Below are 25,962 nucleotides of genomic sequence, written 5' to 3'. Positions count from 1 at the left end.
CGTAGTGATTTGACCTTTTCATTGATCTTCCTAATTCAGTATTTAATCTTTTAGTTTCTTCTATGTATGCCATTTTATAGGTGTCAAGTTCAACCTCACATTTTTTAAGTCTTTAATTTCAGCATCTTTGTCTTTGATGACATTTTTAAGATCAAAAATTTGTGTTCTTAACCTATCAATATCTTCTAAACACCACTTAAAGTCAAGCAACAAGTACTGAAACATTCTCACTTTTTCATTATCAAGATAATTCACAAAGTTTTGTACCTTATAGGCAGAAGCTTTATTGCAAGTAGAGTCCTTATCCATCATCTCAACAGCTTTCAGATCTTCCTCAAACTTGCTAGAACCACCATCCCTTTCAATTACAGCCATATCTGGAGTAGTAATAGTACTGATAAGAAAAATATGGATCGTTTTAAAGATCACCGAGATAGGATTTACACCTTTCCCGCTCTGATACCAGTTATAAGTTCACAGTATTTGATCTATGAACACCAGAATCTCAATCTAACAATAAATAAGAATTATTTGTACAGAAATTGAGAGAACACAATAATAGAATAGAAGACAAATGATATTGATCGTGAAAGTACATATATCAAATGAACCATACGTCCCTATTTATACAGATAAAAACCAAATCTGGAGATTTGGTTTCCAAAACTACTTAGCTATAAATATGGAAAAGATAAACTTAAAAACAAACCAAATTTGCTATTAACTAGGAAGTCAATTCTGGAGATAAAATCAAATCTTCAAAACAAATCTTCTTAAATAACAAGCATATCTCCAGAATATTCTATGGCTTTTGCTTCAAGAAATCTTCAAACGTTTACTCCAGCAATTCCAGAGTCTGCAACTTCAGACTCTAAACCTTCAGACTCTAAAATCTGCAAAACACTTTTGACTCATCAGATTATTATTTCTATTTTTCCCAACAGTATTCATCCCGAGTAAAAACAACAAAAAGTTAGAAAACATTTCAGAGCAGTGGTTTAAAGGTGGCATGAAGTGCGGGTGAATAGCAGCACATCAAAACAAGTACGAGTATAAACAAACGTTTTTTTACGGGCTAAAACCATTGTTGCAGAACTAGGAATTACTCCCAGACTACTCGGTTTTTCGAGAGCTCCAAGTACTCCCCGAGTACACGGTCAAACTTGGCCAAATTCAGTTGAAACACAATCAAAATGATGAGGCCACCATCTACTCAGTATTGCTCGAAAAATCGGTAATATTTCGGCCAGAACTTGGTATTACTCAGAAAATCAGTCAAAAGACGGCCAAAACTCGGGATTATTCAAAAAATTGTTCATAATCAGTCACAATTGGCCAAAATTCAGTAAAAAAACACTCGAAGTCAAAATTAGTCAACATCTAGAGCACTCCCGAGTTGCCGAGTACTTCCTAAAAAGTCTAGACCGATTACGCCTCGAGTACCAAGTCTTGCAATACTTTTTGTCAAGTAACTGAACTATCATTATGTGTAATTAGTGTCCCAAATAATCGTCAAGATTAAAACTATCGTCAAGATTAAAACTAGTCCATAGAAATTAGCTTTGAATAAAAGAATTTTTAAGGTTTTATTGCATTAGCATAAGACAACCATTTGACATGTTATGTAGTATTTAGATAATTCTTTCGACATTTCCCCTTTCACTCATTAACGATAATAATATACCACATATGGCCGATTCATAAGACACGGGTTGAACTTCAAACGTTTGAAGTTACCATCTGTACACTGGCGTGTTAATGAAATATCAAATAGAAGGGTCAAAAAAGTCAACTCACAGGTTGAAGGAGGTCTGCCGAACCAAATATTGTATTATGCACGACTCGCGTTGACCATTTTGTATTATGCACCCCTCCCTCCCCTCCCCTCTCTCTCACTCTCTCTGTCTCTGTTTCTCTAACCGTCAGCCATGGCTTCCGCATCCACAAACGATCAACAAAATAACGGAAAGTAAGTTTCTTACTATATGTGGAGGAGTAAGATTAGGATAATAGAGTAAGACCATGGGTTAGTATTTATGGGTAAGGGCTATAGATTTTCTTTTGGTTTATCGGTCTCGGTCTCGGTATGACGACGACGACGACCACTACTACTACCACTACCACTACCACTACCACTACCACTACCACTACTACTACTACTACTACTACTACTACTACTACTACTACTACTATTATTATTATTATTATTATTATTATTATTATTATTATTATTATTATTATTATTATGTGTTGTTGTTGTTGATAATATTAGAAGGAAATCTTTTTGTAGGTTTTTTATATGCTTTCTATGTGTGTTATCTGAAGCTGGGCAGGTATGTTTAGCTATGGGTTTGCAAGCGTATGTTATGTGTGTCTGGGTATGTATGTGTATGCATGTTATGTATGTTTAGGTATAGTTGTATGCTTATCGCGGTTTGTATGCATGTTTAGGTATGTATATGGAAGTACGTACGTATGTGGGTATGTAGGCTTATGGGTATGCATGCATGCATGTATGTGGGTATGCATGTATGTATTTATATTTATGTATGTATGTATGCTTATATTTGTTTATGTATATCTTCGCATCGTTCGGTGCATCTTGGGGCTATTATGGCTGAGGACGACCTCCTCTGCCCTTGCGCTTAGGTGGTTTCCTTTTAGTCATGTGGTTTCAAGGATGTCTACCGTAAAGGTGCATGAGTGGTGCATGGTTTGTTAGGGTGGTCGGCTCTTTGCTTGCGCAACAACTTCCACCTGGCATGCCTTTCGAGTTCTGTTTCCAATGCCATTCGGCTCTATTAATTGAGGCAACAGCAAATGACGTCTTATTGGCGATTTGACTGCCTCGTAGAGCCTAAATTGAAATCACAACTAACTTGAAAACCCATTGAAATTTGATTCTACCATTTTCATGGTTTTTTTTCATGGCGTCTCAATTTTTTTTTTTTTTAATTTTATGTTCTATTTTCTATCTTACTATTTTTCTTTTAAAAAAAAGAAATTTCCTACTTTTTGGCCGGAGGTCCACTCGGAAGCAATCTCCTTATCCGTCGAATAGAGAGAGGGATGACTGCCTCGTAGAGCCTAAATTGAAATCACAACTGGCTTGGAAACCCATGAAAATTTGATTCTACCATTTTCATGGATTTTTTTTCACGGCGTCTCAATTTTATTTTTCTTTGTTTTAATTTTATGTTCTATTTTCTATCTTATTATTTTTCTTTAAAAAAAAAAGAAATTTCCTAATTTTTGGCCGGAGGTCCACTCGGAAGCAATCTCCTTATCCGTTGAATAGAGAGAGGGATGACTTTCTCTACTTTTGTGAATGTTTTCACTCTGGGTGGAGAAATGATTTGTTTCTATTCTCGGATAGGGGAATGATTGTGTATCTCACACCTCCCTCATACACCACTCAGGTAGTATTGAGTTTGTTATTGTTGTTGTTGTAAGTTTCTCACTATAGATATTTGCCGTATTTGCGTTTCGTATTTGCATGTTTGTGTATTTGTTTTGCGTTTTCTTATTTATATTAACTAGATAGGGAAAGTGAATTAAATAGTCGAACGAACCGAATATTAATGGATAGACGTTGAGTGTATTAGCTTTGCTACTATATGTAACGTAAACAGATACATTTATATTAGCTGGATAGGGAAAGTGAATTAAATCGTTGAATGAACCGAATATTTAATGGATAGACGTTGAATGTATTAGCTGTGCAATTAATTAATAATTGATGGATAGAGAGTGACAGATTAAATTAATGACAATAGTTAATGATTTGCCTCGATTTCCCCAAATTTTAGCCCTAATTTAGCCTCATTTTCCCAAACTACCAACTTAAACTGTCTATCTAAAGTTTTAAAATACTCCGCAATAGTTACGGTTATTGAAGATGGTTATACACGCATTAAGGTGATGTTTTGTTCTTGTAATTAGTGTTGAAGGGCTAATGGAAAAGCTCGGAAATGGCAGCAGTTACTTGGTTACTGAAAGTGCACTTAATAGCAGTAGTTACTTGGTTTCTGAAAGTGCACTTGGTGTCTATGTACACATTAGCAAAAATGACTACACATGTTATCAATTCTGGCGAACTTTGGAAGGATGAGTAGAAGAGTTTTTAGCAAAGAGACGGGCTGTTTCTGAACTTTACTAAAAAGCTACTGGATAGTTGCGGATTGTCCAAGCACACATGTACACTCGTTGAGGTATCGCATTTTGAGTTCCTAATTTCACGTGATACTTACCGTTATTATTTTTGTATGAAATAAAGGTGGCCCGCCGAGACTGAGGGTAGGGTAAAAATGATTTTAATTAAAAACTTAGTGAACAGTTTTGTCAAGTATGAATACAAAAATTACATCATCATTCATATTTAGACAAGCCTGATTGAACTTTCATCAGGATTGTTTACTCTCGAACAGGTATCAAGAACATAAACAAAATCCACAAACAAGTCTGCATCATTCATATTAAGACAAGCCTGTTTGAACTTTCATCATGATTTTTTACTCTCGAACAGGTATCAAGAAGATAAACAAAATCCACAAACACTAAACAAGTCTGCTGACTAAACCAACAACAACAACAAATACGAATAGTTGGAAAAACAAATCAACAGATATCCTCGCTACTTGAACTATGATCATTTGCCGCTACATGAGGAATTTCAAGTGTAACATGCACACTACCATGTTCTTCATTAGTGACGACACCACCCACGGTTGTACTTGAAGTCGGATCACTTACCACATTATGAATATCTTCTAAAGCAACTTGCTCTTCACCTGCATTGGCATTGGGTAACACCCGAGCAGGGACGGAGCTTGAACCATTTAGTTGGAGGGGTCGAAATTGTTCCAAACTAAATGTACTTCTAATACAAATTAAAAAATATAAAGCCATCTTAACAAGTAAACTAAAAGAACAACATATCATGTTTTCTATGTGTGAAAGTTAACATATGATAACATGAAATGACGTTTATGTTCATTATAATGAAAATTCATATTTATTTTTATCTAAATGAAGGTTTAATAAGTATTGTTTAAAGTAAAAATGAAGTTTAGGAGATATATATTATAGAAAATATGGCATGTGATGAGATATTTATGTTACTTCCTTTATTTAATAGGGGCCAAAAGGGTAAGTATAATCATCAATCAGTTACTCGTGTAATATGATATCTATAGTTAACAGTTAAACTTTTGGGGGGACCACAACCCCTTCCAGCTCCAACAATCCTCCGTCCTTGCACCCGAGTCGATTGAACTCAAGAAGATGAAGAAAGAAACAGACAGACAGAAGAGTTATATATTTATTTGTGACAAATATATTAGAAAAAGAGAACAGATCATATGGTTTGGGGTTATGTTAGGTAAACGAGAGGTTGCGGGTTCGAGCCCTGTTTTGGGCAATTTTTTTAGAAAAAGCTTTTTAAGGTAGTTTTCCCATTTCTATATTATTATTATTATTATTATTATTATTATTATTATTATTAATATCTTTATTATTATTATTACTAATGTTATTATAATTATTGTTACTAGTATTAAAAGTATTATAAGTATTACTATTATTATTATAATTATTAGTATTATCATTATAATTATTAGTATTATCATTATAATTATTATTATTATTTATATCATGATTATTATTATTATTATCAAAAATTATTTTTTTCATTATCATTATTATTAAACCTTTCATTTTATTTAAAAACTACTAATATCATTATTACTATTACTATTGTAAATATTACAAAAATTATTAATATCATTAGTATTAACATTATTATTATTGTATTATTATTGATATCTTTAATTATTATGATTAAGATTATGGTTATGTTAAGTATTGTTATCAAAAATTATAATTTTTATTATTATTATTAAACTTTTCATTTTTATTAAAAACTGTTATCATTATTATTATTGTTATAAGTATTATTATTAATGAAATCATAAACATTATTATCATTATTGAGTATTATTATTATTATCATTACAAATATTATTTTAGTATTATTATGATTACTATTTTTAACAAACAAATGATATATATATAAGGAAATACATTTAATACATATAACACAACAAAATTAATATTTTTTTATATAAAATAAAAATATATGAAAGATATATATTATTAAAATAAAAAGGATATAACGAATGAATTTATATATATATATATATATATATATATATATATATATATATATATATATATATATATATATATATATATATATATATATATATATATATATATATATATATATATTTGTTCAATTTCGATTATATGTTTTAACATATATAAAACTGATATAGGTTCGTGAATCCGATGTCAACACAACTCTGCACTTGTTCAGTGCCATCATACACATATTTACTACAAACTATCGTATCGTATCGTGAGTTTTCATAGCTCCCTTTTTATATATATTTTTGGGCTGAGAATACATGCGCAACTTTTATAACTGTTTTACTCGTTAGACACAAGTACTCAAACTTTTATGCTATATACGTGCTTTGTCATGCTAAATCCCTGCCGTAATATTGTTAATGGCCGAGGTATAAGATGCAAGCTTAGTTATTGTGAGTAGCGCTACTGAGAGTGACGTCTCTAGTCAGTTGACCGTTGGTCTTTGACTACATAATAAGGATTCAACGACACGAATAACAAGTGTCACGGGGTAACTTTTGTTTAGTCGCGATATTACAAACTCAGCAATACTTTTATGTTGATATTTCTATATCAATCAACCCTTATTAAATCTTGTGGTCTAACACTATTATTGAAATCATTATTTATGATAAACCTATAAACTCACCTACCTTTTGGTTGACACTCTTTAGCATGTTTATTCTCAGGTCCTACATAATGCTTCCGCTGTGTATTTGCTAATTGAAAGCAACATTTCAACGAGTCATTCATGGATAATTTGAAGGACTTGCATTTGCTAAATTGATGATGATTGCTTGCTATGCTTGGAGTCTTCATTACATATCATATCAATTAAAAACATTTAATGCGTTGTTTATTAAATACAATGTAATCTATTTATCTTCCGCTGCAAAAATCAATAAAACGTCTCATATAGAGTCGTTCTCGTTTATACAACTGTGATTTGATATAATTAGTCACAAATACCCCAGGCCCTATTTGGGGGTGTGACACATGTTGGTGGTGGTCAACTGTAGAATGTGGTGTTAGGGTTCCCTTCTTTTTCCCCCGTCGTTGCATGGGTGCAACGCTTCTCGGTGGCCCACCACCCCGTTGGTGGTGGACACGAGTGGTGGTGGTGGTGGTGGTGGTGGTTTGTTGACTGGTCACGACAGTGGTATACCACCCTGTTGGTGGTAACCACCGTTGTTGGTTGTTTGTTTGGTGGGTTGTGATGATTGTGCTCTTCTAGGTTCAGTGGTCTACCACCCTATTGGCGGTGACCATCGGTGCTTTGTGGTTCCATTCTCTCTTTTTTCAGGCGGTGTTTGGTGGCTAGTCGATGGCTATTAGAGGCAGGGGGTTTTGATGGTGGTGGTGGAGGGCACAAGAGCCTTGTTGGGGGTAGGGTTGGGTCGAGCTTTGTTTTTTAGTGCGGTCTTTACCTTTTCGAGGCGCTCTCGGGTTTTGTCCAGACGACGATCTCCCAGTTGGAGATCTGGCTCAAGATGCGGGGGTTCGTTCGAGTTTTTGCGGTTAGGGCTTTTCTTTTGACGGCTCGGGAAGCTGTGCGGATGCTAGTATTTTCCTGTTCTGTTGTTGCGGAGACGATCGGCGTTCTCCCGATCGCTGACGCCGTTCTGTTTTTTATTCGTTGTGTTTGTGTAGTATTGTTGGTTTTTGAGAGTCCTGTAGTTATAGCTTAAGTTGTATTTTGGTCTCCTTGTAAAACGCAATTTCTCACCGTGTTGGTGAGCCGTTTGAATAGGTTTGTTTTGTATGACTATAGCTTGTTTTGGATTCTCTTGTATCGGTTGTATGAGTTGATCCTCGGATCCGTTATTAATGTTATCGTTTTTTGGCTAAGAAAAAAAAAACATACAAATCGTTTACAACAGCTATCCCATTTAAGTTTTCACTCTCAACAAACCCTAGCCCCCAATTTTGATTCACCTTCGCTCGTACAATATGGAATTACGAAATGGTTAATTGTTAGTGTGGTTGACAAAGATGTACATAGTTACTAAGTCTTTATTTAAGTGGGAAGTTAAGTGTCGCAAGTCGTCCAGGGATACTACTTGATGACGTTGATCGAGTGGAGGTTGATAAAGATGTACGATTTGCAGAAAAACTTTAGTATATATGTCTTAAGATCATCGCAATTAAGAGCCCAAAGGTATTAACGGTATCAAGTGATATACGCGGTTGATGGTTTATTGATGCTTGCAAATGGGCCTTCGAGATTTGCAAAAGATGAGAATAGGATGGTTCATGACTTTAATTTGAATGAATCACCTTTAAAAGGTAACGACAATTAGAATGGCACAATAGTACAATAAGAGTGTAGTTTTTATGGTCAAACATTAGTAGTTATATGTTTTGATATATTGTACTTTTATTGTAAAACAAGTTTTTTCAGTTTGATTATATGAATCCAATGTGAGCCATCAGTGAATTTACTGTGATCCATCAATGAAATTCAGTTTGAAATATTTCAATTTCATACTTTTCAATTTCAGTTTGTTTATTTCATTTTTGTGTAGTCAATGAAGGTTTGCAAGTATGTCCAGGCCAGGTTCTTTGCAAGTCAATGAATTTTTTTTCTATGTGCGGGTTATAACAAGTTTTGTTTACAGGTTTTGTATGTCCAAGGTATACAATTTTTTAGAGTATATATCAGATTCCATCACTTTATATACAAGATTAATTGTGAATGTTGTTTTGTGCTATTTGGGTCATAAATACCATCATAATGTTGTGTTCGTGCAGTTTGTGCTTTATGGGTCATAATATGTAGCAAGTTTGTTTTGTGCAGTTTGGGTCATAAATACCATCAGTTTGTATAATTTGTGCAGTTTAGGTGTACATTTTTGTCCAGTTTGGGTCACAAAGCATTAGCATAAAAACAGTTTGGGTGTACATATCTGTATGTACTCAAGAACATGGTTGATCCAGTAGGTTTATCTATCAATGAATATACTATTCCATTGGTCTGATTCATCAATGAAGCCTTTTTGTTCTGTGAGTTAAATCATCGAAGTTTTGTGCACGTTGGAACATCCATGGATTCATCAATTAGATTGAAGATACTGCAGTTTGTTTGATAGGGTTTTATTTACGTGAATGTAGAGTCGAAGAAGAAAAGTTGGGAACTTATAGCAGACGTGGGTTTAGGTATGGTTTTGTGTTTTAATTAGGGGGCATGTTTAGGTTTATGTTTATTAAACTACTGCCCTCATATGATTATGTAGTAACTGTATTGAGTTTATGGATGTTAATTTTTGGAGAAAAATTTGAAACCAAATCAAAACATTAAGGGTTATGATTGAAAAAAAAAAACCTTTAAGGCCCAGGATGAAAAAAGAGGTAAACTTTAAGGACTATTGGCACATTTAAGTCTTAAAATTAAAATTAAAATTGAAGTAAAACGAGTATTCAAGTTTTGAGATACCTATGGAATCACAAGATATTAAAAAGAAAATTGTTGAATGATTATGTTATATTTTACGAATGTTATTTAACTACAATGTGGATCTTATATAAATGTATATCTTCTATATCTACATATCTGTAGTATAATGAGTTAGAAAAATGTATATATCTATACTAAGATCCGAAAACCAAAACTTGATAATTAACCAAAGATTCGAAAGAATCTCAAGAATATGTCCAAGCCTTTAAGGCGTATTCTTAGATATTTCTTTAACAATCGTCAAATGAGATCTATAAGTAGGGTTATGGTGAACTTAAAAAAGAGTCAGAATCACGATCTATCTCTTACACACGGTCCTACCGGTATGTATATAGTAATGGTGCTTATGGACACCATTATTTATTATTGAGGTTTTATAATTATGATGATGATGGATGATTGATTTTGAAATGTCATTTTATTATGTACCGAGAAGACACAGACTATTTTGGCAATTGTGAGTGTTTTGCTTTCAAAATTAGCGGAAACGAATACCGCTGCTAGTCACGTGAGAGGTCGAGTTTTCGTATGTGCACAAACGAATGTTGCAGTTGATGAACTGGTTTCAGAATATCCAGCTATGGCTTATACGGCAGCATTCGTTTGTGCATATATGAGAACTCGACTTCTCATGTGGCTAGCAGGGATATTCGTTTCGGCTAATGTTGATAGCAAAGCAAGCACGATTGACAAAATAATTTTTGTCTTCCAATACCTAATAAAATGAGTTTTCAAAATTAATCATTATCATTAACATAATCATAAAGCCTTAATAATAGATAATGGTGTGGATAAGCACCATTAATATATACATATGGGGAGAACCCTGTATTAGGGATAGATCATGACTTTGACTCATTTTTAAGTTCACCTCAACACTACTTATAGCTCGCACTTGATGTTTGTTAAAGGAAAATCTAGGAATACACCTTAAAGGCTTGGACATGTTCCTGAGATTCTTCCGATCGTTGGATGATTATCAAGTTTTGGTTTTATGATCATCGAAAGATAACGATTTTTATGTATCGTTGTCATAACTTCAAATTCTCGTATTTGAGAATTGATATTCAAGATTTGACGAATATACCATTTGCTTCCTTTAGTTAGATGAGAACATAACTTCATACATAAGACGGATCAGTCAACCGTATCATACAATATCCAGTCATGGCTTATAAGGAAATGATGGGAAATTGTACGAGCCATCAGCTCATCATCCCTTGTTAGGGTCGGTAAACCAAATACATATCAGTCACGCTCTAAACCAAAGACGGATTTGTCAAGCTTTAAACCTTTTTTCATTGACAACCTTGTTGACAAGCGTTCAAAGACTAAGGCTCCATGGAAAATAGGTTTAAAATCTAAAATCCGTAAGTCTATTTTAAGAGAAGTTGAGATCGTGTTAACTAAATTGAACGGCAGTGGTGGAGAGCTCTATGCGGTCTCCTCTGTTTATGTGCTTACTCATAAGTTCAACCCATCATCGGAGTCTTCACCTCTATGAATGCAGTATGTTTGAGCGTCTGCAAAAGGCTGGGCATCTTGTTACTATGCTCTCCGAGCAGGTAAACTGGTTCCATTTTATGCAAATATACTTATGTGTGTTTCAATAATTTAGATTTATTATTTATTTAGTATTATGTAATAACGTCTACCTAGCTAATTAATGTGTTCACACCTTCCTTTCATTGACGTACATCTATACGATGTATCTCTATATATATGTGTTTTGTATATGGACATTATACATCATATCTTTGTTTAGAACCAAATTGATTTAAGTAACAAGGTGTAGGAATTCGGTATTAGGTAGCATTCATATCTTTACATAATACAGGGTCATAGATAAGAGCTTTGAGAGATTATTAAATGTAAGCAAAATAACTTAGTATAGTAGATTAACATGGATATGTTCTTTTTTGATAGCCAAGGATGATCCAAAGCAACTTCCTGCAACTTATTTTTTGATATGTTGTATAAGGTTCGAGATCCAAAGCAACTTCCTGCAACTTCCTGCAACCGTTGTCTTTGATGTTGCACGTAAACACCTCTATGAATGCAGTATGTTTGAGCGTCTGTCGAAGGCTGGACATCCTGTTATTATGCTCTCCGAGCGGGTATATTGTTTCCATTATATGCAAATATACTTAGACCATAGATAACGCAGCGTTTGTGGCCTCTATGTCGCCTACATTGGCGTGGGAAACGCGCCACAAACGCCCATAATGGGGCGTTTGTGCCGGGGCGTTTGTCGACAAAACACGTTGAGGAGAGAGGACGTGACAATGAGGTGGCGGTCCATGATTGGTTCTAGATATTTTGTCTCTTCAATTTTAATTTATTTACACCTCAAATACCAATCAAATTTTACAACTCCCTCATTCCCCTGTAACAGCCATGTCAGCGGCTTGCCTCCAAAAGTACACCATATACATTCCACCTCACAATCACCATTATCCGTGGTCTTATGTGTTTCAATTATTTAGATCTATTATTTAGTATTATGTAATAACATCTACCTATATTAATATGTTCACACCTTCCTTCCATTGACATACATCTAAACGCCGTATCTCGATATGTATGTCTTTTGTTTATAGACATTATACATCATATCTTTGTTTAGAACCAAATTGATTTATGTAACAAGGTCTAGGAATTCGTTATAAGGTAGCACCCTTATCTTAATAACTTAACATGGATATGGATATGTTCTTTTTTGATATTTAAGGATAATTCTTAATAACTTAACATTTTATTTTTAACCAAATAGCGTTCTTTGGCTAACTTAACATTTTATTTTTAACTGGTCAAGCTTAAAGCCTCCTCAATCTGTTAAAATCGGACCTTCAAATGGATGGATATGTCACTATAAAATAATTTGCATTTCTTGACACTTTCATTATTTTTGACACTTGTAACACATTAATAACTCAAATTATTTTTGACACTTCCATCCTGTTATCTTGATCTTTGATTAGTTTTTGTGTGAGGGTTGCGTTCTCGGCATCCTATTGTTGATGGTTTGTGTTCGTGTTTTGAGTTAGCCGGCTTTTGTTTTTTCGGCTTTGCTATTCCTTTTTGCTGTTCTTGTTGTTTGTTCCTTTATTTATAAAATCTCTCTTGCCTTTCAAAAAAAAAAAACATATTTTTGACACCTATAAGTATCACTAAGTTGGAAGCGTGAAAAAATATGGTGTCAAAAATTTTAGTATAAAAAAATATGGTGTCAAAATTTTTTGAGATGTCATTAACTTTTTGACACTTTTAAGTGTTATTGGGTTTTTCTTTTTGACGCTTTGAAGTGTCAAAACTTTGTGACATTTATAGATGTCAAAAACATTTCAAATTATTCACATGTTAAGGTGTTAAAAAATAATTGAAGTGTCAAAAAATGAAACATTTTTGTAGTGTGTATGCTTTATTATAGGAAAATGAGCCTTAATTCGGAGTACTTTTAATTCCAAGGTAAACGTGGTAGGTATAATTTACTTTCAATAATCATTTGGTGGGAAGACAAAGTGTTATTAGCCACAACAACCTTGTACTAGTCTCCCCTTTTCTGTTTATATCAACTGGATGGTTGGTGAAGCGATGTCTAGCAAAGACAAACCAGGAATTTGCCATTTTAATCTCTAAAAGATGTTAATATACCAAGATTAAATATAAAAGGTAACATTTCAAACCACCAAGATCACAAGACGTATATATAAAGGAAAACGAAGATATAAGGTGACTTACGCTTGACTTCATTATAATTCATTTTCATCAAATCTGCCTTCAAACAATACACTGGTCTCCTTTTATAAGGGAATCAAAGTTCTAGACCCTTCTACACTCTAGACGCAACAAAATAAAAGGTGTACATTTTAAGAGGTTGTTGTTATAAGGGAATCAAAGTTCTAGACCCTTATACACTCTAGACACAACAAAATATAAGTTGTACATTTTAAGAGGTTGTTGGAAATGTTCAGAGATTGTTACATGGTACAAACCATATTCAACCAATAGTACAACAAATAGGAATCTGGGACCACTTGGGACCATGACCACTTCTTTTGCTGATTTGTTTCTATCTTTCTTCATGCTCAATTGCTTAGCTTCTAGCCTTCTACCTTTTAAGTTCCATTTCGAACTATAATATAGCGTAACTGAAACTACTACGATCACACACATATATGTTGCAGATCCATACATGATACATTACACAAAGCATGTGACATGGTTATTAATAGCAAGTAAAATAGGAATGGTAATGGCCTTATGCTACCCATTTAAGTCAGCTACACACTTGGCTGAATTTAGGATCACCTAACAAACCCTCAAACTGAGACATCTCAGGTATCACAACCATAGCTTGACTTGTATCCATCACCAAATCAGGTTGTGCAATTATATTCTTCTCATTTAATATTAGAACCGTATCATAAATCGATCAGTAAAAAAAAAGATACCTTGAACGATGATATGTCGAGAAAACGTGCCTGAGCTACATAATGCACCACACGAAGAAGAATATTATGATGAATTGAAGCCTTCAATTAAAAAAACAGTTTCCTAATACATTCATGAAATATGCACTTTTAATGGCTAATTACTAGAAACAGTTAGTGTGATCTATCTTTTGTTGTAAAAGACTAAAAGTTTATGTTGTTTCCAACTCTTTAAAAGTATCAAAAGATGATCGTTTAGCTTTAGTTAACATATCTTTGAAAAAAGTTCTTGGGCTAGGGCTAGGTGGCATCCAATCTCCAAATACATGAACATGATCACCCATTAAAATCCAAAAAGGTAACTCCTTTCTTTTATGATCAACTAAAACACAAAGAACCCATATTAGCTAATTAGTTACTCAACTAAAAAAATACAAAATTTATAATAATTAGAAAAAATGTTACTCAAATGTTGAATTAGCAGAATAAATAATCCCGTTCTATAAGAAACAAGACAAAACATCTGATATTTATAACAATAGCTTCTGTTGTGGTTATAATCGACAAGTAATACAAGTAATAGCAGTAAAGCGAATAAGTAAAGAAGCAAGACACAAGGTTTACGTGGAAACCCTCAACTTAATGAGGGAGAAAACCACGGGCAACGAACAACGATCCACTATATGAAGAACGAGTACAACGGATCCAACAATTAGTTGGAATAGCAGATATGTAAAGTATGCGTATGTATGTGTGTAGGGTGTTGGATATAGCAGGCTCTAAAGGGATACCCGTACAATGTGATTTGTATAATACTTATAATTATATTAGGAGTCTAAGTTCTAGTCGATATCCAGCTGTAAGTTAATATGGATATTTATCTATCCCTAAACTTGAGGACCAAGCCAAATACTTGGGCGGTTTGGATCACGACTTCAACAGCTTCAAAAGGGGAAACTTGCAATTGAATTAATAATGACAAAAAATTAGGTTTGCACGAAATGCAAATAAATGTTGATCAAACATTTCTTTATTGAGTTTTGGCGTAGATTATGCCCAAATTTGAGATATTTAACACAGAAAAAAATAGGGTCAATCACCAAAATACCCATTTTTTTGGCCTTTTCTGAGCTGGAACCCCCTTTTTTTTTTTTGAGAATTTGCCCGCGCAAGGCGCAAGTATCTTTAGACCTTGCGACCTTGCGGCTTGCGCCTTTGCGTGTAAACGCAAGGCGCAAGGATAAGGGCTTGCGTCCTTGCGTCCTTGCGCCTTGCGCCTTATCAGAATGGATTTTTCCTGATTTCTGGATAAGATTTTTTTGGATTCTTTGTACCTTTACGGATAAGATTATGTACCTGTCTATTTAATGAGGCTAGAACTCCAGATTAATAATTTTATTTTACTTCATTTTCAAAAAGATCAAGTCATTAGAGCATCGTTAAGGTACCAACTTTTATCTATTTTTTCACTAATTTGTGTCTTAATGAGCTGTAGTAATGATGAAGCATTTGTTGTTCATGTATGTTGTGGAGGTAATTTTGAATTTGTTAACAACATACCTATGTATCTGCCTCTTGACTGTTTTAGAACCAGATTAAAACTACCACTTGCTCCACAAAAACCAATAAATCGAAGAGTATTGTTAAGGAAAATTCTCAAAAAAATTGAATTGCCACCTAATGCACCTGTTTCGCTAAGATATATTGATAATAATCATATTTTTGATATTACTGATGATCATGAAGATTTTTTTGAGTTTTTAAAACACGCTGTCACAAACGAGCCTATTGATATTTATGTTGTCGACAAAATTAGAATGCTTCAACCCGGACAAAATTCACAAACACACCAGCCCCAACAAAATCCACAAACACACCATCTCCAACAAAACCTCCGGATTCTCGAGTCTCAACCAAACAAACAAACTCACCATCTGCAAAAAGAACAGGATGAAATACACAATTCCGAACCAAACCTCGAAACACACTATTCGGAAGAAAAACAGGCTGAAATACCACCTCCAAACACAGAAGAATTTGACTTGTTCAACCATGGCGCCGAGAACGTGTGTAAAATAAAAAAAATAGAGAACCCGTTTATACCTGTTGTTGGGTCTAGTGAATCGGATGAAGCAAGTGACGAGGAAGATGAAGATGAAGAAGATGAAGAAAAACAAGATGTATTCTGGAATATGCCAACTCTACACAGTCAGCAAGATGAAGAAAACCCAGAATTTACGACCCCAATTCCAACCACGTATCAGGTATCTGATTTGGTCAAAGTTCGTCAAACGTTTTCGAACAAGGAAGAATTCCTAAACCAGCTATTTACAAAATGCCTTGAAGAAAACTTTCAAATAAAGCCTGTAAAGTCAGACAAATCTCGGTACACCGCTAAATGTGTGTTGCCAAATTGTGAGTGGAAATGTAGTGCATACAAAATAAGACACACTGAAAACTTTATGGTTAAAAAGTTGCATGACGTACACACTTGCTCACGCACACAAATTATGGGAAACAATAAACATGCTACTAAAAAGGTGTTGGGTAGTATTCTTATGGATTCGTTCAAGGCTGCTAATCGAGAGTATAAACCAAAAGATATACGTGATGATGTAGCTAATCGGTTTAGAGTGAGTGTATCATACAATCAAGCATGGAGGGCCAAGTGTCAAGCAATAGAGATGTTACGTGGCAGTAGTGATGACTCCTTTAGAATGCTTCCCATTTACCTTCATAACCTTAAGATCCACAACCCGGGGACCATCACCAATTTGGTTACCGATAAAGAAAATAAATTTGTGATGTGTTACATGTCCATTGGAGTAGTTGTAAGTAAATATATTTTAGCAAAAACCACCTTTTAATATGTACACCATACGCAAAGGCGCAAGGGTCACCTTGCGCCAACTAATACGCAATGACGCAATAAAAACCTTGCGCCTTGCGTATGGTGTATGAGGTCTTTATTAATAATATTTGATTTACTGTGAAAATTTCATGCAGATTCGATCATTTATGCAACATGTCCGCCCGATAATCATCGTCGATGCTGCACATTTAAAGGGTGGGTACCTGGGTACTAATTTAGTTGCTGTTGCGATGGATGGCAATAATGGAATTTTGCCATTGGCTTATGGAATTGGTGAAGGCGAGACAAACAGTGTTTGGTCATGGTTTTTTGGTAACCTAAGAGATCATTTAATGAGTTATGGTATGGTTGATCGTATGTCAGAGATTACTTTTATTTCTGATCGTGCTGCTTCAATAGCACACGGCATTGCAAACGTGTTTCCGGAAGCGTTTCACGCTCATTGTGCACGTCATTTATTCATGAACATCAAAACTAAATCCAACAAGATGAAATTCTTCGAATGGCACTTTTGGAAAATGGTTAAGGCGTACCGTGCGTCGGATTTTCATGATCATCTGGATGTATTTCGAAGGAGATTGAAAGCGTCTTATAAAGTTCTATGTGAGGATGGTATCAATAGATGGTCCAGAAGTCAATCTACTCATATTAGGTATTCATACCTTACAAGCAACAGTGTAGAGTCTATAAACTCTCTATCAAGACATGCTCGTAAACTACCCGTTTGCATGTTGTTCGAATTTTTTCGTTGTTCAATACAGGATTGGTATTTCAAACATCGCAACAAATCAGTTAGTCTTACTTCACCGGTTACTCCATATGTTGAACGTAAGCTAGCTAAGAGGACGGACAAATCAAGAAGATGGCGAGCATTTCCATCGACAAATGATCTAATAGAGGTACATGATGGACGAAAAAATGGGTTGGTTAATCTACAAGATAGAACTTGTTCATGTGGTCAATGGCAATTATCAGGCATACCCTGCGGTCATGTGATTGCATCAGAACGACACTTCGGAGTGGAGGATATTAGTTGTTATGTATCACATTGGTTCAGCACTCAAACATACATAAATACATATTCCGAACACATTCTTCCTCTCCCCCATCGGTCTGAATGGTCGGATCCGGTTCCCGGGATTTTGCAACTTGTACACCCCCCAGTTCTAAAGAAAAGACAACCTGGACGTCCTAAAGGTAAAAAACGCATTCCTTCAAAAGGTGAAGAAACTTCAAAAAAAGTAAGAACTTGTAGTCGTTGCAAAGAACCAGGTCATTCTCGATCAACATGCCCAGCTGCTTATGACCGAACAGGTGAATCAACTTCTCAACGGGCAAGAAACACAACCTCGAAGGTGAAAGAGACAGTCGAACCATCTCAAGCTTATCAATCTCAGTTTTATCCAACGTACAGTTTAGGTAGTAATTAGTTCCTAGAATACGTTTATTTTCAGGAACAAATTAAGGTGTGATGTCTTCCATTGTTGTAATATTTTTTAATTAGTATTTTATGATGTGGTTTCGTGTGTTACTTCATATGTTATAATATTGAATGCACAAGCTAGTGTTACAATAATAATAAAAATTTTGTGGCGCAAGGTCGCAAGATGAACCTTGCGTATGTTTCAAAAATAGGCGCAAGGACGCAAGAAGAACCTTGCGCCTGCTTAATAAAAAGGCGCAAAGACGCAAGAATCACCTTGCGCCTGCTTCTAAATACGAGGCGCAAGGACGCAAGAAGGACCTTGCGTCTACGGCTATTACGGGACGCAAGGTCGCAAGGTCTGATTACACACCTTTGCGCCTTCAAAAATACAGTTACGGACCTGTTCACAGTTTACAACATTTACAGTTTTATACACAAATTACATAATTAACTACAGTTTTCAAAATAAAACCTCAGTTACCAACTTTTGCTTTCTCTTTTGGTGGGGGTTCCTGGGTATCAAAGCGTGCACGAAAGAAGGTCTTGGCCATTCTCACTCTGTAGTCTTCTGCGGCCTTTTTAGGATCTCCAATGTTTGGGATTTCATCCCACCCAAAGATCACCCTCTCCATATGGATGCAGACCCAAACACCACAGTCCCCATTACTTCCACCTTGCACCGGCACGACTGGTGCTGCCTCGGTCATGAACTCGATGCTCTCCTTGTTTTCCAAGTAGTCAACAATCTGGGAGTCTTGCTTTTGGTTAAAGTAATCAATTGCTCTTAAGTATACAGGCAATTGATCTCCCAGATCTTTGGTGAGCTTGACAATTTCTTGATCAACATGACCGGGCAAACTATCGTACACCAATATCTTCTGTTCCTCCAAGTTCAACACAATCAGAATAAAGCGTTGAGCATCGTAAAAGTGAACGGGGATCAAAATCTGCAAAAAACATACACAATATTAGCTAAACTGTAATAGGCGCAAGGACGCAAGACCATACCTTGCGCCTGCAGAATGGAAGCAAGGACGCAAGACTAAAGGGCGCAAGGACGCAAGGACAACCTTGCGTCAACCAGAAACAACAGGCGCAAGGACGCAGGGACAACCTTGCGTCAAACCTAAAACACAAGGCGCAAAGACGCAAGTCACACCTTGCGCCTGTGCCAGAACACCTAAAAAGACCAGGCGCAAAGACGCAAGACTGAACCTTGCGCCTGTGCCAGAACACCTCAAAACACCAGACGCAAAGACGCAAGGACAACCTTGCGTCCAACCTAAAACACCAGGTGCAAGAACGCAAGACTTAACCTTGCGCCTGTTCCAGAACACTTCAAAACCTAAAATTTGTATTGGGAATTAAAACATACCTTATCACAATAGGCCCAGGATGGATATAGCTCATCACTACCATCCCCTAATCCAATCAAATACATATAATCAGGTGGATTCTCCCCTGTGATTGCTACTTCTCCTCTTTTCTCCGCTTCTTTCCGTTTCTCTTCCTCCCTTTGTGTATCATCATAATAGGACTGAAACGCTGCAAGGCTAGAAAGGAAACCCAATGGCATGACAGTCCATCGAGAACTACACGCAAACGAGTCGGTCGGGATAATAGGAGTGGAATACTGGCTTGCTCGGGGGAGAACCCTCTGACGATATCTCAACATAAGTGTAGCCCATCCATCAATATGCTACAATTGTGATAAAACAAATAAGCATGAAACTTACTTAGTTTTCCAAGAATGGAAACAAATAAGCGAGCAACTTACTAAGTTTTCCAAGTATCCGGAATATCCAAGACCAAGTAACCTGATCCAAAACTCAGGTGTGAGGTATATAAAATTTTCGTTCTGAAAAATGAACATGCACCGCGTTTCTTGCTTACTATCCACCATACTCTTCGGATCTTTTGCAGGCCCAACGTGCTTTCTACCGTCTCTCCAAGCATTGGGTGGTGGTGGTAGTAGAGTTCCTTGATCATTCACTAGCCTGTCTACCATCGACCAAATTTCCTCGTCATTAACCCAATCCTTTTGCGACCGTTTACGCTTTTTCACAATCGGAGCAACAACATCTTCTTCAACAATAGGGTGGGGTTCTTCTTCAACAACACCCTGTTCTTCAGTATCGAGATTAACAACCTCCTCAGCCTCAGACACCCTCAGCCTTTTCACTTTGCGAGCAACATCATCTGACAGCTGTGAATTATAGAAAGTCAGGAAAAAAGGCGCAAGGGCGCAAGATAACCCTTGCGACACACGCAAGGACGCAAGGTATGACCTTGTGCCATTTATGTAACAAAGGCGCAAGGTCGCAAGACCATACCTTGCGCCTGTTTGTCAAAACAAGCGCAAGGACGCAAGACATGACCTTGCGCCTACTTTTAACAAACACAGCCTGTTTATTCTCGATAATTAATGACAAAACTGCAAGTTTAAGGTAAAAAAAATGTAATTAAAGATATACCTTCTCGGTTGGTTTTCTGTATCCCGGTGTTGTGAAAGGGGAGCTTAGTACACGCGTTGGTCGTCGATCTCTCATTCCACGTCTAATCCGTTGAGCTGATTTGTCGTTTTCATTGTCTGAGAAGGATCGACCAAGTAACTCCTCATCTTGATTTTGCTCTTGTTCTGATATTCGTTTCTCTTGTTCAGATATACGTCTCTCGTGATCATTTATTTGCGTTCTACACTCTTGCAGCTCCTTCTCTTGCCTATCCATCCGTTTCACCAAAGACATGTATAATTCCTTTGCATCAGTAGATAAGTTTGATTGAGTCTGAGATTGAGACTGAGATTGAGATTGAGATTGAGACTGTTCTCCACCACCATGTTCCTCATTGACAGGTTCATCTTCAACAGGTTCTTCAACTTCCTCATCCACTTCCGTCCCATCAAAGTATTGGCAACTTTTTAACCACCATTGACATCCACTCTCAACATCAGTGGGATGCAGAGTACGAAAAGGTCGTTTATTCTTCGGACAATCATCCTGTACAACAGCAGCAAAAGTTAAATCCAAAGGCGCAAGGACGCAAGACCAACCTTGCGCCTCGTAAATGATGACGCAAGACTACTCTTGCGTTGACCATAAGACGTTAGCTGAAGGCGCAAGGACCCAAGGACAAACCTTGCGTCCCGGAAACAAACACGCAATCCGTGAACCTTGCGTGTTACGTCATCAGTAACCAAGCGCAAGGTTGGTCTTGCGTCCTTGCGCCTAATTACTGATGACGCAAGACTACTCTTGCGTTGGCGATATGACGTAAGGTGCAGGCGCAAGGTCGCAAGAACGAACCTTGCGCCTTGGTCACGCAAGGACGCAAGATATATCTTGCGCCCATCACATAACCCATTTTATCCTAAATCCTTACTCTGTATTCTTCCAGCACCAACAAAACTTTTATGTTAAAAACAACACTTACCATAACGTTTAGTAGATGCAGGTAATCAGTGACTGAAAAAGTCTCAGCCGATGAACGTTTCCAAAATAAGGCCCTCGGTACTCCATTTTTGTCTGTCTTGTGGGCAAAACTTTTAATTGTTCGTCGATATGCCTCGAGAATCCAAATCTACAAAATTAGTTAAATAAATAAGGACGCATAAAAAAATAATATACGATTCAAATGTAGAGGTATTAACCAAATCTACCAAACTTGTTTATTTTTACCTTAAATGACCACATAAAACCGACCAAAGTATAACCCTTTCCCACCTCTAACTGACTTTCCCGAGCTTGAAATCCATCTTTAACTACGGGGTATGTGGCATCCCAAATACGATTACCCCACGGGTAGTCATTCAATTTAGCAAAGTCTTCGACTAGCCATAGGTATTTTTTGCTCACCACATGAATCCCTTGCTTACCCATAAACGCTCTCTCCACAATCAAAATAATGGCTAGTCGCACGACATCATCATCACTAACCACAAAATCAGCACCATCATATAAAAGCTTTTGGATATCGGTAATTGTAATGTTTGAATTAACTTTACGATTTGGGAAACAATGTCGTCTAATCGGTGGTGTTTCTACATCATAACTTCTGGGAATGTAATGTGCCATGTCCGTGCGACGACTAAACTTAAACCCCGTGATGAGACAAAATTCCCGCCTACTAAATCTAATTTTGAAATTCGGACGGAAACTAAACCATATTTCCTCATCATCAGCAGGGTACTTTTCATCTATTCCTATCGGTCGCTCACTCTTTCTTTGGAGCATTGCATGTACAAGGCCCGGATCATTGCCGGTGTAAGAAAGATCTAGCCAAGGACCAAAACAAGTTCCCCTAAAAAATTTTTGTTGATTCTCAGTCATTGATGCCTTTAGTTGAGGTATAACATTAAGCATATTCTTCATCGTCAACTTCGCCTCAACATATCCCTGAAACAGACAGTTTTTCAGAAGAAAAATACAGGCGCAAGGACGCAAGTCGCACCTTGCGTCTCGTGTATCACACAGGCGCAAGGACGCAAGACGTGCCTTGCGCCAGCTACTAGGGACAAAACGCAAGGACGCAAGACTTTCCTTGCGCCTATACCAGATTCTAGTTTTAAGCCCTAAAACAATCGTGTTCCAGTTTTTATAAAATGTTAGCTTCCAAATACTGTAACTTTAACAAATCTAGCAACACTATAAGTGAGTTTTGCATCACCAAGCTCGTTGAAGCATTTCATCGAACACTTGGTGTGCAACAAAAATTATATATCATTTTCGACATAGAAATGGAGTAATCGAACGGAGATAGTTGAAAGGAAACACTTACCTGTTCTTGTGACATATTGATCACGTTTTTTGTCGGTTTTTTTTCTCTTCCTTTTTCTCAATCGTGGTGGTGATGGTGATGCTAATGGAGGCGGTGATGGTAATGGTGGTGAGATGTACTGATGGCGGTGGTGCTGGCGATGGTGGTGGTGGTGGTGGTGATGTGGTGAGTCTCAGAAGAAAGGTCGCAAGGGTAGACGGGTCGCAAGGGGGTCGCAAGTGCAAGGTTCTTTGTAATCGCCGTCGGTCGCAAAGTGGTCGCAAGAGCTGAGTGTCGGGGTGTGTGTGTGTATGTGGTGTCTGATTTCTATATTTGACCTAATTTTTTAACACAAGGACGCAAGGCGCAAGGACGCAAGTCGCAAGGTCGCAAGGTCTCTTGCGCCTTGCGCGGGCATTTTGTCAAGGTTTTTTTTTTTGGGTACCAGCTCAGAAAAGACCAAAAAAATGGGTATTTTGGTGATTGACCCAAAAAAATAATATAATAATAGAAAGGAAAAAACATTTCATTAAAATCAAAGATCTACACGGGATGTCAAAATCTAAGACATATCCAAATAAATACAATTTTGAAATAAATTTGAAGCAATTATAAACACCCACTTGTAAAAACACACACACACAAAAAAAAAAAAAAAATAGAAGCACGTCCATAATCAAGCCACGAGGCTAAGTGTAAAACTCACTACCAAGCCACAAGGCTAAGTGTAGAAGTCACTACCAAAAGTTAGCTTGAAGAAGGAGGAAACATCCAACCTTATAAATCATTTTTTGGTATGCACCCCATCCAATGTGGAATCGTAACAATACCCCACTCTTCATGGCCGGATGAAATTGTGGCTTAATATGTAGCCAACGGGGGTTGAACTTCTGACCTCCTCTCTCTGCAATTGCTAAGTACGTTAGTTATTATACCGAAAATACTTGTACCAGTACCGAACCGGTACCATTTTCTTAGTTCGATTTGGTATTCGGTTCTTGATTTTTGAGCAATTTCGGTTTTCGTACTTTCGATTTGGTACGGTTCGATACGACATCCGTACTAATCTCATCCCTAGTTTTCGATAGACCGAAAATGTTTGGAATTATAAAGGAAGAGAGAAAGACTTCAAAATTATAACGACATTAAAGGTTTTTTTTTTTTTTTTTACGGCGAAAAAGAAGCATATATATTAAATAAATCTTCATTAGAAAGATGAAGAAAGAAAATACAATGCAAAGGCAATTGAACCCGATAAAATTTGAAATACAAATTGAAAGGAAAGACAACTAAACATAGACGTTCCTAAACATATGATACACAAATTGATTGAAAATTCGCAACTAGCCCAATGGAGAACGTTTGAAGAAAACCTGTTGAAGGAGACAACCCAGAGTATACAGGCCTTAGGAGCCCATTGACCGAGCATCACAAAGAGAGCCCAACAAGTGCTTATAACCCACGACCTTGCCAAAGACAGAATCAATCCCTACATTGAAATTGACGAACGACGAAGCAAGTAACGAACAAAACCAATTGAGGAGCAGCATTGAAGAAAACCTTTGAACAAAAACCACTCAACCCTGAAGAAATCACTACCCATTGAAAAGACGGACTGAGGAGAAAATGAAAAAACTAATCAAATAGCTAATTGAACCGATTGAAACCAGGGAATTGCAAGAAAAAATCTCAAATTGACCTGGAAGTTCAAGGACATAAGGGGAAGTAAACTCAAAGTTTTGGTTTGGATTGTTTGACAGGAGTTTCGTCATCTGCCATGTTCTGCATCATCACCCCGAAGTTGGCCAATTCTTCTTTGAAAGTGAGTTTTTTACCACCAAATTGAGAACAAGTTTTTTTGTTGTTTTTCGCATTATTACCATCAACCACAACGTGATTAATTTCACTAGAGGTATCAAATAAAGCTGTGAGATTTGGAATTTGTTCTACCCATTCTTGACCTTTTGCTATGGATTTAGATGGGATATTGGACACTTTATTATGAAAAATGGATTCGGAATTGATTGTTTCTTTACATCTAGCTTTAATTTTTTCACAAGACTCCTTGCACCCTTTATCAATGCATTGATTGGACTCAAAAATTTTGTCAGGACAGGAAGGTTTAACAATGGCTTCAAAGGATGAATGATTAACAAAATTAGGAGAAGTGTCGAAATTTGAAAGGGCAGGATATTCATTGAGATTATACTTGAATGGTGTCGGAATTTTATTGGGTGAGGTAATTAAGGATGTTGACTTAATATTGGATAAAGGGGTATTTGGAATATTACAGGTTTTGGAAACAAAGAGAGACTTTTTTATCTCTTGTGCTACTTTACTTTTTTCTTTGCTCAGAGCACAATTCACTTTTTCCATTGAAAGATGTAGTTCCTTTTGAAATTGAGTAACAGGATTAATTTGTTTTTTGGGGGTTTCGAAAACAAGGTCATGAGTTGCAACGGCTGGAAATATTGGTTTTGAAATCGGTGGGGCCCCTTTTGGAGATACAGGTGAGGTTTCCGGCATAACATGCTCTGACTCCGGCGAAGGAGACGGTTTAACATCATTCTGAACAATTGTGCCTAACAAGAAATTATTATGATCACTGATAATGCTAAAAACGAACATATATTTCATAGCATTATTCCTCAAGAAAGACAAGCTTTTAGTTGCAATTGTTCTATTTACAAGTGATATTCGTTTAAATATTAAAAGGTGAAGACAAAAGACAGATTCGACGAATTGAAGACGCAAACAACCAAAAAGCTCAAAAGTACAAAATACAATCAAAGAGGTTCCAATTATTGATAAGAAACGTCTCGAAATTACAAGA

At 36.4% G+C, this 25,962-nt stretch overlaps 1 protein-coding gene across 1 annotated transcript in view; it reads right to left on the bottom strand.

Moving 5' to 3' along the window:
* LOC139847536 (uncharacterized) overlaps window positions 1-1,854 on the bottom strand; it is a 34,037-nt gene extending 32,183 nt beyond the window's left edge. The window contains exon 1 of the mRNA XM_071837217.1: window positions 1,798-1,854. The gene's annotated coding sequence lies outside the window, so the exon portion shown is untranslated. The remainder of the gene's footprint in view (window positions 1-1,797) is intronic.
* Window positions 1,855-25,962: the final 24,108 nt, after the last annotated feature.

The sequence above is a fragment of the Rutidosis leptorrhynchoides genome, chromosome 5 (assembly GCF_046630445.1).
Source record: "Rutidosis leptorrhynchoides isolate AG116_Rl617_1_P2 chromosome 5, CSIRO_AGI_Rlap_v1, whole genome shotgun sequence".
NCBI lineage: Eukaryota > Viridiplantae > Streptophyta > Magnoliopsida > Asterales > Asteraceae > Rutidosis > Rutidosis leptorrhynchoides.
The sequence above is the reverse complement of the archived record's forward strand: the minus strand, read 5'-3'. Positions and strand labels throughout refer to the sequence as shown.